The sequence below is a fragment of the Mustelus asterias genome, unplaced genomic scaffold, assembly GCF_964213995.1.
Source record: "Mustelus asterias unplaced genomic scaffold, sMusAst1.hap1.1 HAP1_SCAFFOLD_35, whole genome shotgun sequence".
Taxonomy (NCBI): domain Eukaryota; kingdom Metazoa; phylum Chordata; class Chondrichthyes; order Carcharhiniformes; family Triakidae; genus Mustelus; species Mustelus asterias.
The window spans coordinates 554,985-568,974 of NW_027590117.1; the positions used below are offsets into that span (position 1 = coordinate 554,985).

The 13,990-nt window shown below is 45.6% G+C and overlaps 1 non-coding gene across 1 annotated transcript; it reads right to left on the reverse strand.

Moving 5' to 3' along the window:
* Nucleotides 1-6,713: 6,713 nt before the first annotated feature.
* On the reverse strand, nt 6,714-6,804 carry trnar-ucu (transfer RNA arginine (anticodon UCU)). The gene is given in 2 exon segments: nt 6,714-6,749; nt 6,768-6,804. It is a non-coding gene; the product is annotated as a tRNA-Arg (tRNA).
* Between the last annotated feature and the right edge of the window lie 7,186 nt (nt 6,805-13,990).

The window sequence follows — 13,990 nt, forward strand, 5'->3', positions numbered from 1 at the left end:
GATGCACTTTCTACTCTGAACAAACACTCTTTGATGCAATATGAGCGCTGCAGCTGCGGATCTGTGGCGCAAAGAATGGCATGTAGGACTTCTCATCATTGTTTTATTTAATTTGATTTGATTTGTTATTGTCAGATGTATTAATATAGAGTGAAAAAGTATGTTTTCTTTTGCGCTGTAGAGGCAAAGCATACCGTTCATGGAGAAGGAAAGAAGAGACTGCAGAATGTAGTGTTACAATCATAGCTCGGGTGTCGAGAAAGATCAACGTAATGCAAGGGAGGTCCATTCAGAGGTCTGATGGCAGTAGGACAGAAGCTGTTCTTGAGTCGGTTGGTGGGTGACCCCAGACTGATGTATCTTTTTCCCGATAGAAGAAGGTGGAAGAGAGAATGTTGTCTGGTGAGACATTCAAAAGTTGTGGGTCAGAATCTCATCGAAGTTGGCTTTTTAGGTAAAGTTTTAAGAAATCAGGAACTGGTGTATCAGTGCTCTCAGAGAAGTGAAACTGCCGCCTCGAACTTCGTGAGAATGCCAACAGGGCAGAACGAGAACATTCGGTCCATCGGGCCTACACCGACAACAATCCCACACAGCCTGTATCCTCGTAACCCCACATATTTACCGTGCTAATCCCCCTGACACTGAGGGACTATTTAGCATGGGCAATCCTGCTAAGACGGCACTAATTTTCATGGCTGAGCTGCCTATTCCAGAAAGACAAAATCTGCCATTCCGGCCGCAAATGAAGCTGGTGTCTGCTTTGGAACTTCTGAAACCACATATTTACCTGGTGGCAAACACCTGTCTAAAACTGGCGGCCTGATTTGAATCGATGGTCAGCTCTCGTTTCTCATCGGATGAGAAATATGGGAATCGGGACTTTTTCTGGAGAATTCACCCCTCAAGCCTGTGTCCCCAAACTTCATCTTGGTTCCGTGAGCCTCAAAACACTGAACGAATCATCAGTTCACCGGCAATAAGGATACAGAACAAATGAACCGAACGGAATTCGAACCCACGGGTGCAGAGCACAATAGATTAACAATCCAGCGCCTTTACCACTCGGCCACCTCGTCATACGATAGTTGCTCCCCAAACTACCTCTTGTATTTTAACATCCGTAACAAAGAACACATTTCTCCCACAGGAAAATGTTACAAAGAACAAAGAACAGTACAGCACAGGAAACAGGCCCTTCGACCATCCAAGCCTGTGCCGCTCCTTGGTCCAACTGGACCAATCGTTTGTATCCCTCCATTCACAGGCTGCTCATGTGACTATCCAGGTAAGTCTTAAACGATGTCAGCGTGCCTGCCTCCACCACCCTACTTGGCAGCGCATTCCAGGCCCCCACCACCCTCTGTGTAAAAAACATCCCTCTGATATCTGAGTTATACTTCGCCCCTCTCACCTTGAGCCCGTGACCCCTCGTGATCGTCACCTCCGACCTGGGAAAAAGCTTCCCACTGTTCACCCTATCTATCCCCTTCATAATCTTGTACACCTCTGTTAGATCTCCCCTCATTCTCCGTCTTTCCAGGGAGAACAACCCCAGTTTACCCAATCTCTCCTCATAGCTAAGACCCTCCATACCAGGCAACATCCTGGTAAACCTTCTCTGCACTCTCTCTAACGCCTCCACGTCCTTCTGGTAGTGCGGCGACCAGAACTGGACGCAGTACTCCAAATGTGGCCTAACCAGCGTTCTATACAGCTGCATCATCAGACTCCAGCTTTTATACTCTATACCCCGTCCTATAAAGGCAAGCATACCATATGCCTTCTTCACCACCTTCTCCACCTGTGTTGCCACCTTCAAGGATTTGTGGACTTGCACACCTAGGTCCCTCTGTGTTTCTATACTTCTGATGACTCTGCCATTTATTGTGTAGCTCCTCCCTACATTATTTCTTCCAAAATGCATCACTTCGCATTTATCCGGATTAAACTCCATCTGCCACCTCTCCGCCCAATTTTCCAGCCTATCTATATCTTGCTGTATTGCCCGACAATGCTCTTCGCTATCCGCAAGTCCAGCCTTTCTACTTTCTCGTTAATCTTGAATCGCTGTTGCTTTTTCATTTGATGTAAACCCAGAGAAAGTAAAGAGATGGGCTGTTCACCTCTCTGGTCCCTGTTTGGTTTTGAATTCACCGAACATGACCCTGATGTAAAAAGCAGCAAGTGCTGTGAGTTTGTGGCGCAAGGGCAGAGCGTCAGACTATGCGCGGCACGGTAGTATAGTGGTTATGGGCGGCACGGTAGCACACTGGCGATGGGCGGCCCGGTAGCACCATGGTTAGCACTGCTGCTTCACAGCTCCAGGAACCTTCGTTCGATTCCCGGCTTGGGTCGCTGTCTGTGTGGAGTTTGCATATTCTCCTCGTGCCTGCGTGGGTTTCCTCCATCAGTCCAAAGATGTGCAGGTTAGGTTGATTGGCCATGCTAAATATTGCCCTGAGAGTCTTGGGATGCGAAGGCTAGAGGGATTAGCGGGTGGATATGGCGGTAGGGACTGGTTGGGATTGTGGTCGGTGCAGACTCGATGGGCCGAATGGCCTCCTTCTGCACTGTAGGGTTTCTATGACTTCAGAGGAGAGGGCTGCGTGTTCGAATCGCGGAGCTATTCTGCGTAGGTGTTTGGATTTTGGTTGTTTCCGATTGTTCCTGAAACGATACAACTGTGATAGAAATGCTCAGTTTACTTTTTTGCACACTTTTATACTTGAACAATGTGTCAGAGAGATGATTCGTCCATTGTTTGGAAAATTAAAGCAAGGTCCACAGTCCCAGTTGTTTCTGGGAGGCATCAATGGGCAGAGCTGACTGGTGGTGATTTAACCAGAGGATTCACATCTCAGGCGAGGAGCAAGGCGGGGCCTTCATGAACAATCTCAACCGATACGGGAATTGATCCCGCGCTGCTGGCTGAATAAACTGTCCAGCCAACTGAGACAAATACGCTGTGCTACTCGTTAATGAAAATCAAGAAGGTGAAGCAAATGAACTGTAGAGAAAACCCTGATTTGCCTTTGGGCAGCAGCAGAACATTTCTATTTGATTGAGAGAGTACGTGACAGCAGAGGATGGTTTTGATCCATCGACCTCTGGGTTATGGGCCCAGCACGCTTCCGCTGCACCACTCTGCTTCGAAAGCTGATACCTCCCTGCTTGTTACTGCTGCCCGCGAGCCAGGAAACTATTCACTGTCTCTTTTTATTTCAAACATGGCCCACGTGTTGGGAAGCTCACCCTCGTTGAATAATAACACATAATATCATCCCGAATGTAACAGACAGAGAAAGATACACTATTAGGACACACACACAATGAGAGACAGAAAAGATTCGAGCAAGATACTGAGATAGAAAAACTGATTATGGATGAAAAGGGATTTTCTGTTCCACAAAGATAGGCCCTGTTTTGAAATGTATGTTCTGTTGTGTAACTGTGCTATCTGCTGTGTAACTGTTCTCTCTGTTTGGAACTGTGACTCTGTCGTTGACAGATCTTCATTGCGGTTCTGACAAATTCATCCCTATTGTGTAAATGTGTTCCCGGTTTACAAATATGATCAGTCCTGAGCAGAAGTTTTCCTTTTGTGTGAAATGTTCTCTGCTGTTCTGTGAAGATGATTTCTGTGGGAAACAATCGACCGAAATTTCAAGGCCGCCATTTCTGAGGCTTGCTTTCAATTCCAGGTTTGTTTGGGCCGAATGGCCTACTCCTGTTTCTGTTTTCTATCCATGTGCCTATGTGTTAAATCAGTGAATTTGAGTTTCACCAGCTGGCATGGTGGGATTTACTCCGTGTCCCCAAAGATTAATCCGGGCCTCTGGATTACCAGCCGAGCGACATCACCTTTCATCCATGCAAACAAGAACAGTTCATTCAGCTCAGCATTAAACCTCTTTTTGACGAGGTTAGTATTCCTGTCACAGAACTTCAATCAGCCGATAGATACAGGGCATTTTGTTCCAGTTTGGAACATTGACAATTCATCCAGATCAAGCATACATCGTGGAAGAGTTCCGATCTAAAAATACTAAGATAAGTGAGAATTAAATGAACAAAGTTGCAAAGAAAGTAATTCTGAGAGAGCTGTTTGGAACTAACGGTGGATTTCAGTTAATGGGCGAAAGCTCGGTTTTCAGGAGTTTCCACCAGATTTCTGTATAAAGAGACTGGGCTGGAACCTGCCATGGTTGGATCGCAGCATGGACAGTCGCAAAATTAATCGCTTTACCCGTTCGGCTACGGCCACGCAAGACTGCCTGTTTGTGGAGTTTGTGGAATATTCCTTGTTCAGTCCTGTTCGTTCTTCAGTTAGTTAGTGGCAGTCCTCAGACTTTTGTCGCTGGTGCTCGACGGAAGCCGGTGGAAGAGAGCATGAACAGCGTGCGTCCCTCCATGATTAAACAGGCTGCTTTTCCAAGACAGCGGAAAGTGTCAATAGATGGGAGGCTGGTTTGCGTGATTTCACGAGACTTTGTAGTTCTTTTGCGGTCTTGGACAGAGCAGGAGCCATAGCAAGCTGTGATGCAACCAGAAGGAATGCTTTCTCTGGTGCGCCTGTCTGTATTCAGACTGTGCTTTGCATTATCTGCTGCTCAATGAGGATTGGGATCTTTCTGATTCTATCAGCTGAACTGTGCGTGTACAAGTGACTTGTTCTGACTGTCAGCTTCCGGAACTGTAAAATAATTTATAAATTAATTCTTTATCTGTCAATTTTTGGTACTGCAGCTGACTTTCTGTCTCCCCTCATTTTGAATCACTGATTAATTTTCTTTATTGATTCCTGGGATGTGGGTGTCGCTGGCTGGGCCCGCAAATATTGCCCATCCTAAATTTTCCTTGAACTGAGCAGCTTTATAGGTGACCTCAGAGGGCAGCTCAGAGTCAACCACATTGCTGTGGGTCGGGGGCCACATGTCGGTCCAGACCAGGTAAAAAAACATTCCTTAAAGGACATTAGTGAACCAGCTGTGTTACTTTATGACAATCGATTCGTGGTCATTGGACTTTTAATTCCAGGTGTTTTTCCTGATGTCAAATTTCACCATCTGCCGTGTGTGTGTGTGTGTGTGAGAGAGAGAGAGATATTCTCATATAATCAGTCTGTTTGTGAGTATGGATTAATCCTTTATATTCCCTCATAAACACCGTGATTCCCTGTCTTTGTGAATTCCTCAGATACACTTGTACCACTGAGAATCTGGTGTGTGGGTGGAGGGTGGGATGAGGTTTAAAGGCAATGCCGCAGGGTGCTCAGTGTGAAAACAGCCGATTTTAAAGTACTTGTGTCGGAAAGTGAATAGTGAACTTGTCTGTGTGAAGATCACAGAAAAGCTCTATCTGGTGCTCCGTCCAAGAGACAACTTTTGGGTTGTCAGTAAATGAACTCCTATAATGAAGGCACAAAATCAGAAACAGGAAATGCTGGAAAAATGCAGCAGCTCCGAAAGCAGCTGTGGAGAGATATTCCTGTCGCCAGGATGAAACCTTCCATAGTTCCCGTTGCTCAGACCTGTCAATCTTCGTGCCTTCGTGCAAGGAACACGTAGGGTGGGATTTGGGTCTTTGTTGACTTGAGCAAACAGGACATTGCACAAGCCGAGTAAACAGGAGATCCCGGTTTCAAATCCCAGCGAGAACCTTGAGTCCTTACAAGTGATCAGTGCAATTGTGCAAGTCGCAATGTCCTATCCTTGCTCGTCGATATTGTCTTTACCATTACAGTGGATGATCTACAAAGATGAAACAAAAATATGTTTCGAGACTCCCCACAAATATGTCTACTATTTATTTACTCGATCAGGTATTTTCATCATTGTGCAGAAAAAAAAATCTGCAATAAAGCCAATGGTGTAAATTCTACAAATACAACTTTCCATTTTTTTTTCTCAGGGAATTTCTGACACAGTCGAATGGCCTTACAATCATACAATCCCAACAGTGCTGATGGAGACAATTCTGCCCACCGAGTCTGTATCGACACTCCAACAGAGAGCACACAGGACCTATCCCCACGGCAATACGCATCCACCCCGCTAATCTACCTATACAAACACCTTCGGGATCAAGGGGCAATCTAGCATGGCCAATACACCCAACTTGCTCATCTTTGGACTGTGAGGGGAAACAGAAGCACTCGGTTTCCTGAGATAACGTGCCTGGGTGAATGCAGCTTGAACAGCACTACAGAAGTTTAGCACCATCCAGGACAAAGCATCCCACTTCATTCGCTTCCCACGCATAAAAATTCACTCCCTCCACTACAGCAGTGCGCACCATCGAGACGATGCACGGCAGCAACTCAGCAAGGCTCCTTTGCCAGCAGCTTCCAAACCCACGACTACGACAGCCTGGAAGGACAAGCGCAGCAGACACACCAGAATAACACCACCAGGTTGCAGGGCACTGATATTTATTTATTGATTGTAGCTATTTGTCAACTGCTGTTGTTGCGTGTGTGTTCTTTGATCTTTTTTTATCTCCCAGAAGAAGTGAAATATCGAACCAGCGAACGTTGTGTCAAACTTTAAGAAAGCCCCAGGGGTTTGCGATTTATTCTCGAGTCAGTGGTTTCCTGGGAGCCGAGTCAACAGAAACAGCATGGAGAGATGGCAGAGCAGGAATTGTCGGTGCCGAAGCTGAATCACATCAGTGAAGCAGCAAACTATTTGCCACGAATCTGATCAAAAATGCGACTCTCGTGGGACTCGAACCCACAGCCTTTGAATGGCTAACTTGCTCTTATTTAGAAGTCCAATGCGCTATCCATTGCGCCACAGAGTCGCGTAGCGGAACCTTCGTTTACTTGTCCATCTATGGATTTTTAAAAATGCAGAAACTATTCGTCAGTTCAACAATCTCATCGTTAAAGCGTCAAGAACTGTTCAGAGGAACTTCGTTGATTGCAACTCGTGTTGGAACATCTTATGTATTTTGAAACAGTTGTGGAAATGGGGCACAGGTTTAAGATGCGAGGGGCAAGGTTTAAAGGAGATGCACGAGGCAGATTTTTTACACAGAGAGTAGTGGGTGCCTGGAACTCTTTGCCGAGAGAGGTAGTGGAAGCGGATATGGGAGTGACATTTAAGGGGCGTCTTGACAAATACATGAATAGGATGGGAATAGAGGGATATGGTCCCCGGAAGGGTAGGGGGTTTTAGTTCAGTCGGGCAGCATGGTCGGTTCAGGCTTGGAGGGCTGAAGGGCCTATTCCTGTGGTGTAATTTTCTTTGTTCTATAACTTCAAATTTGCTATTACCTGGAGCATTTGAGTCGACGAGCACAGGTGTACGAAAGGAAAATCTCGGTAATGAGACGATGGAGATTGAATTTCAGAGATAAGCAGATGATGTTACGTTGAAGAGTTTGAGTAGAGGATCGTGTGGAATCATGTACTAATTAGAACAAAAGGCCCAGTTTCAATTAAGTATCTTCCAGGGAGAATGTGTACAGATTTGCAAAGTCTCTCAGATTGATTTAGAAATTAATATCACAGACATATGTCGCATTAGAGACAGAAAGATACAGATTGAGTCCAACACTCATATATCTAGAATGTCAGAATGGATACAACAAAGAGAGGGAGACCATTCGGCCCTTTATCTGTATGCTGGTCTGTAAAAGAGCATCTCATCTCATCCCTTTCCAAGTCCTTGTCTCATAAACCTGGATATCCTTTCACTTCAGGTGCTGATCCCATTCCCCCTGGACAGCCCTGATTTGATGCTGCCTCTGCCACCCTCCCAGGCAGTGCATCCCAGGTCCTCAACACTCAGCACATTAAAAACCATCCTTCTCTCCTCTGGCAATGGGAACAATATTTCTTCATCTACTCTTCTTCGACTGCACCAAAAAACCCAACACCTCTACCAACTCGAAGGACAGTGGCAGTAGATATATGGGAACACCAGCTCTGCAAGCTCCCCCTCAAGCCACTCACCATCCTGACTTGGAAATACATCACGGCTCCTTCACTGTCGCAGTGGCAAAATCCTGAAAGACTGTTTGGTTAACAGCACTGTGGCTGTACCGACACCTCAGGGACTGCAGCAGTTCAATAAAGCAGCAAACCACCACCTTCTTAAGGTCAGTTAGAGATTGGCAACGAATGCTGGCCTCGTCACCTCTCGAAATGAATTAAACAAAAACGAACTCGCAACTTCAACCAGAGACGGAAGAATACTGAACAAATCTCACTCACGTGCCTTTGTTGGATACAATGTGAATCCCCCAATCACATTCACTAACAGAGGGTAAAATGCAGTCGAAATTGGGCGATCGTTATCCAGTTTAACCAGACTTTGATACAAGAATCGAGAACATCTTAGCACAACGTGCAACATTTTAACCTAATATGGAATATCATGAGACCACTTAATTATCTTTCTGCCGAACATAAAACATCTTCACGGTGAATATTTTGACACAACAGGGAACTCGTTTTCAGAGCAGGGCATATATTAACAGAACATTATCATCATAGAAATCACAGAAACCCGACAATACAGAAAGAGGCCATTCGGCCCATCGAGTCTGCACCGACCACAATCCCACCCAGGCCCGACCCCCATATCCCATTTAAAAAAATACACAAGATGGGCCATATTTATACAGCCGAAAAGATACTTACAACATGAGGGAAGCATTTTACACAACAGCAGAAAACACCTCTCAACAACAGAGAGCACAGTTACACAGCAGGAATTATATTTACAAACATGTATTTGCAACAGAAAATTCCTTTTAAAATAGTGATTGATTTTCCAATTCCGTGTTTTGCCAGTTTTTCATCACCTTTGTCTGTCGTTACGTGTCCAGACAGTCTCTCTTACAGCTATTGTGTGTTTTTCCCTGTTTTATTCTCGGTGTGATGCAGTGGCTGAACCTCCTGACACTGGAACTAGTATGAAATGATACAACGGCGAAAATCTGCCTGACTACATTGATAGACAGCACAGCTGACTTTTACGATAGCAGAGTGGCGCAGCAGAAGCGTGCTGGATCCATAACCCAGAAGTCGGTGGATCACAACCATTCTCTGCTATTCCTATTATCACTGATAATGAAACGACTTGTGACTTTTACATGGAAACTGCAGACAGGTATTTACATCGGCTTCTCTTTTCCCCAAAAAACATCGATCTGCAGTGAATCACTTTTATATGCAAGAAAGCATATGAACGGGGAACATCTTAACACAATATGCAACAATTTACTGACAGAAACATCTTCACGGAGAATCTTCTCACACAACATAGAACACATTTGAAGAGCAGGGGCCATATAAACAGGACAGAAAAAAAAAATTACACAGCCGGAAACACAGCAGGGGAGCATTTTACACAACGGCAGAGATAATCTCCAAACAACAATTGAGACAGTTACATGGGTAAGATGGGTTTGGAGGGATATGGGACAAACGCGGGCAATTGGGAATAGCTCAGTGGTAAAACAAAACTGGGCGGCATGGACAAGTTGGGCCGATGGGGCTGTTTCCATCCTGTAAACCTCTATATCATAGAGCACAGCAGGAAAAACAGTGAAACACTTTGCACAACAACAGTGAACATCTTTGAACTGCGGGGGTGGGGGGGAGGGGTAGAGGGGGGAGGGTCAAGGGGAGGGGGAGGGGGAGGGGGAGCGGACGAGGGGGGAGGGGGAGGGAACGAGGGGGGAGGGGACGAGGGGGAGGGGGGAGGGGACGAGGGGGGAGGGGACGAAGGGGGAGGACGGAGAGGAGGAGAGGGGGAGAGGGGGAGGGGGACAGGGGAAGGGGGAAGGTGGGGGGAGGGGAGGAGAGAAGAGGGAGAGGGGGTGGAGGCAGTGGGGGAGGAGGGGTGGAGGCGGGAGGGGAGGAGGCGAAGCTGGGCTTGCCGTAGCAGAGTGGCGTAGCTGAAGCATGCTGGGCCCATAGCTCAGAGGTCGATAGATCGAAAACATTCTCTGCTACTTCCTCTTAATAATAACAGAACTACTTGACTGCAATTCTGCAACATTTGCGTGGAATATGCAGGCAGGTATCTGCATTGGCTCCTCTTTTCTGTTATAAGCCTCAAACCAGTTTGGTAAGCACACGAGGTGTTGATACTGTGAACATGACTAGGATCTATTAGTGACAGACGTAATGGTGCACAGGACACTACTTCAGAATTTTTGGATGATGTGAAAGTTGGAAGCATTGTGACCTGTGAGGAGGATAGTGTGAACCTTCAAAAAGGACATAGACAAGTTGACGCAATGAGTGGAGAAGTTGCAGATGAAATTGAAAGGTGAGAATTGTGAAGTGATTCATTTTGGTAGGAAGATTATACAGAGACAATGAAAGGTAAAAGGAAAACAGTTCCAGAGTGTCTAATCCATTTCATTAGTGAGGTTTCTCAGTCCTACTACTCTAAATGAGGTGCAACAGTCCATCTCTAAAATAGAAGCAAATTGCTGTTGATGCGATCATCTGAAACCAAAAGAGAAAATGCTGGAAAATCTCTGCCGGTCTGGCAGCATCTGAAAGGAGTAAAATGAGTTGATGTTTCGATTCCAGATGACCCTTTGACAAAGTGTTATCTGTATTGGTTTACTGCCAACTGGTAACTTCCTTAAAGTTAATAATAATCCATTCAAAATATCAGCACATGTGTTTTACAATGATAATTACCCGTTTGAATCAATTACTGCATCTCATATTGCTTCTTGTTTGCTCATAAACGCATTTAACTGAATGCTGCTTGTTTTATCAGTACCTGAATGTCGGCTGGTTTAAAAATCTTACCATCCCATCAGGGGTTCCACTTACAAGCATTAAATCTTATGAGGCATCTGGACTGAGTGGATAGGGACAAACTGTTCCCACTCTGGAATGATGAAGAATGAGAGAGAACAGGTTTAGCATCATTAGCAAAGGAAGGAATAGGAACACGAGGAAAACATTTTTCACACAGTGAGTGTGTAAAGTGTTGAATGCATTGCTGGAGAGTGTGGTGGATATAGATTCAATTGAAACGTTCTAAAGGAATTAGACTGTTATCTGAAAAGGAAGAATGTGCAGGGTTGCAGGGAAAAGGCGGAGATGTTCATTTTCTGTCACAACTCCTCACATAATTTCTCATTCATCACTCATCACTGAATCGAGTGCGAGCTGTTCTCTTGTCGTTTCTAAACAAGGAGACGTGCAGCAATGATTAAATGACAGGAGAATTGGTGGCCGAAGTCTGACGGGAAAGTTAAAAAAAACAAATATATGTCTGAAAGGTAAGGATGGCAGAGAGACGAAATTTGAAATAACAACAGAAAATGCTAGAAACCTTAGCAGATATGGCAGCATCTATGGAGAGAGAAACAGAGTTAATGCTTCGAGTCTCTATGATTCTTCTTCAGAGCTGAAGAGAGGTTCAAATGTGACGGATTTAAAATGTTGCAGAGAATTCGGAACACAATCCAGATTATTCATTAAAGCAATTACAAAAGCAAATGGCATGTTTGTTTTTATTGCAAGTGGATTGGAGTAGATGAAGAAAGGTATCTTGGTACAATTGTACAGGATTTTATGGAGACCACATCTGCAATGTTGTGTACAGCTATGGTATCCACATTTGAGAAAAGATAAGCTTGCATTGGAGGCGGTACAGAGAATGTTCAGGAGATTGCCCTCCGGAATGAGGAGGTTGTTCTGTGCTGAGAGGCTGAGTGAATTAGGCGAGAGATCCTGGAGCTCAGAACAATGTTTAGATGCTGAGTGAATGCTTCCATTGCTGTCCTCTGGGCAGACGAGTGGCAGATAAAGTAAAAGTGAAGAAAAGTAAAGTTAAAGTAAAGTTTATTAATCACAAGTAAGGCTTACATTAACACTGCAATGAAGTTAATTGATCCACTGGAGCAAGCTGAGAGGGGTGATTGAAAGCAGCAGTGCTGGTAAGAGATTAATTGGATTAATTGAATTGTTTATTTATTTAATTAGTCAGCGAGTGTGTGTATTTTTTTGGCCTTTACATTAACAGCAGTTTTTCAAGTTTAAAGTGAAAACTAGAAGTGGGCAGCAAAGGAGTCTGGGAAGGGTTTTTATTTTAACTTTAAAAGTCAGTTACCTGGGAGGTTCCCCCTCATTGATCCACTGGAGCAAGCTGAGAGGGGTGATTGAAAGCAGCAGTGCTGGTAAGAGATTAATTGGATTAATTGAATTGTTTATTTATTTAATTAGTCAGCTAGTGTGTGTATTTTTTTGGCCTTTACTTTAACAGCAGTTTTTCAAGTTTAAAGTGAAAACTAGAAGTGGGCAGCAAAGGAGTCTGGGAAGGGTTTTTTAAGCGCGTGAAGTATAAAAGGTAGGCTGCAGTATATAGCGGGCAGCGTCGGGAGCGGGCAGTGGAGTGTGTGGGAAGCAGAGTGTGAGCTATAAGACTTTGGCTCACAGGGCTTGAGTGTGTGGGAAGCAGAGTGTGAGCTATAAGACTTTGGCTCACAGGGCTTAGGCTGAAAGGGCGAGCAGGGGTGAATTGAATTCATTTTTGCACTTTCTACCTGGTACTGGCAAGGTATCTCGAGGGGATGGGTGTGCAGGCAGTGCAATGTTCCTCTTGCACTATGTTTGAGGTGAGGGACGACGACAGTGTCCCTGCTGATTACACCTGTGGGAAGTGCACCCATCTGCAGCTCCTCCAAAACCGTGTTAGGGAACTGGAGCTGGAGTTGGATGAACTTAGGATCATCAGGGACGCAGAGATGGCCATAGACACAAGCTTTAGGAATACAGTTACTCCGAGGACTGAAAACAGATGGGTGACGGTGAGAGGGGCTGGGAGGAAGCAGTCCGTGCAGGGATCCACGGTGGTCGTTCCCCTTAGCAACAAGTATTCCGCTTTGGATACGGTTGAGGGGGATGACATACCAGTGGGGAGCCGCAGTGAGAGGATCTCCAGCACTGTGTCCGTCTCTGTGGCTCGGGAGGGAAAGGGGGAGAGCGGGAGGGCGATAGTTATTGGGGACTCGTTAGTTAAAGGGATAGATAGGAGGTTCTGTGGCAGCAAAAGAGACTCACGGATGGTATGTTGCCTACCAGATGCCAAGGTCCGTGATGTCTCAGACCGTGTTTTCCAGATTCTGAAGAGGGAGAGGAAACAGTCACAAGTCGTGGTGCACATTGGTACCAATGACATAGGTAAGAGAAGGGACGGGGATTTAAAGCAGGAATTTCTGGAGCTGGGCTGGAAGCTGAGAGCCAAGACGAAACATGTGGTCATCTCTGGTACGTTGCCGGTACCACGTGATAGCGAGTTGAGGAACAGGGAGAGAGTGCAGTTAAATATGTGGTTGCAGGGATGGTGTAGGAGGGAGGGTTTCAGATACGTGGATAATTGGAACACGTTCTGGGGAAGATGGGACCTGTACAAACAGGACGGGGTGCACCTGAACCAGAGGGGCACCAATATCCTCGGAGGGAAATTTGTTACGGCTCTTCAGGGGGGTTTAAACTAATTTGTCAGGGGAGTGGGAAAGGGAGTTGTAGTCCAGAAGTCAGTGAGGGTGGTGAGGTATTGGGGAAGGTATCAGGGTCAAGGGTGGGTACTGGTAGACAGGAAGGTGGGTTGAAGTGTGTCTACTTCAATGCAAGGAGCATCCGGAACAAGGTAGGTGAACTTGGGGCCTGGATTGGTACTTGGGACTACGATGTTGTGGCCATTACGGAGACGTGGGTAGAACAAGGAATGGAATGGTTGTTGGACGTTCCGGGGTATAGATGTTTCACTAAGTGTAGGGAAGCTGGTAAAAGAGGTGGAGGAGTGGCATTGTTAATCAAGGATAGTTTAACGGCTGCGGAAAGGCACTTCGTGGGGGATCTGCACACTGAGGTAATATGGGCTGAAGTTAGAAATAGGAAAGGAGCGGTCACGTTGCTAGGAGTTTACTATAGGCCCCCAAATAGTAATAGAGGTGTGGAGGAAGAAATTGCTAAGCAGATTATGGATATGTGTGGGGGTCA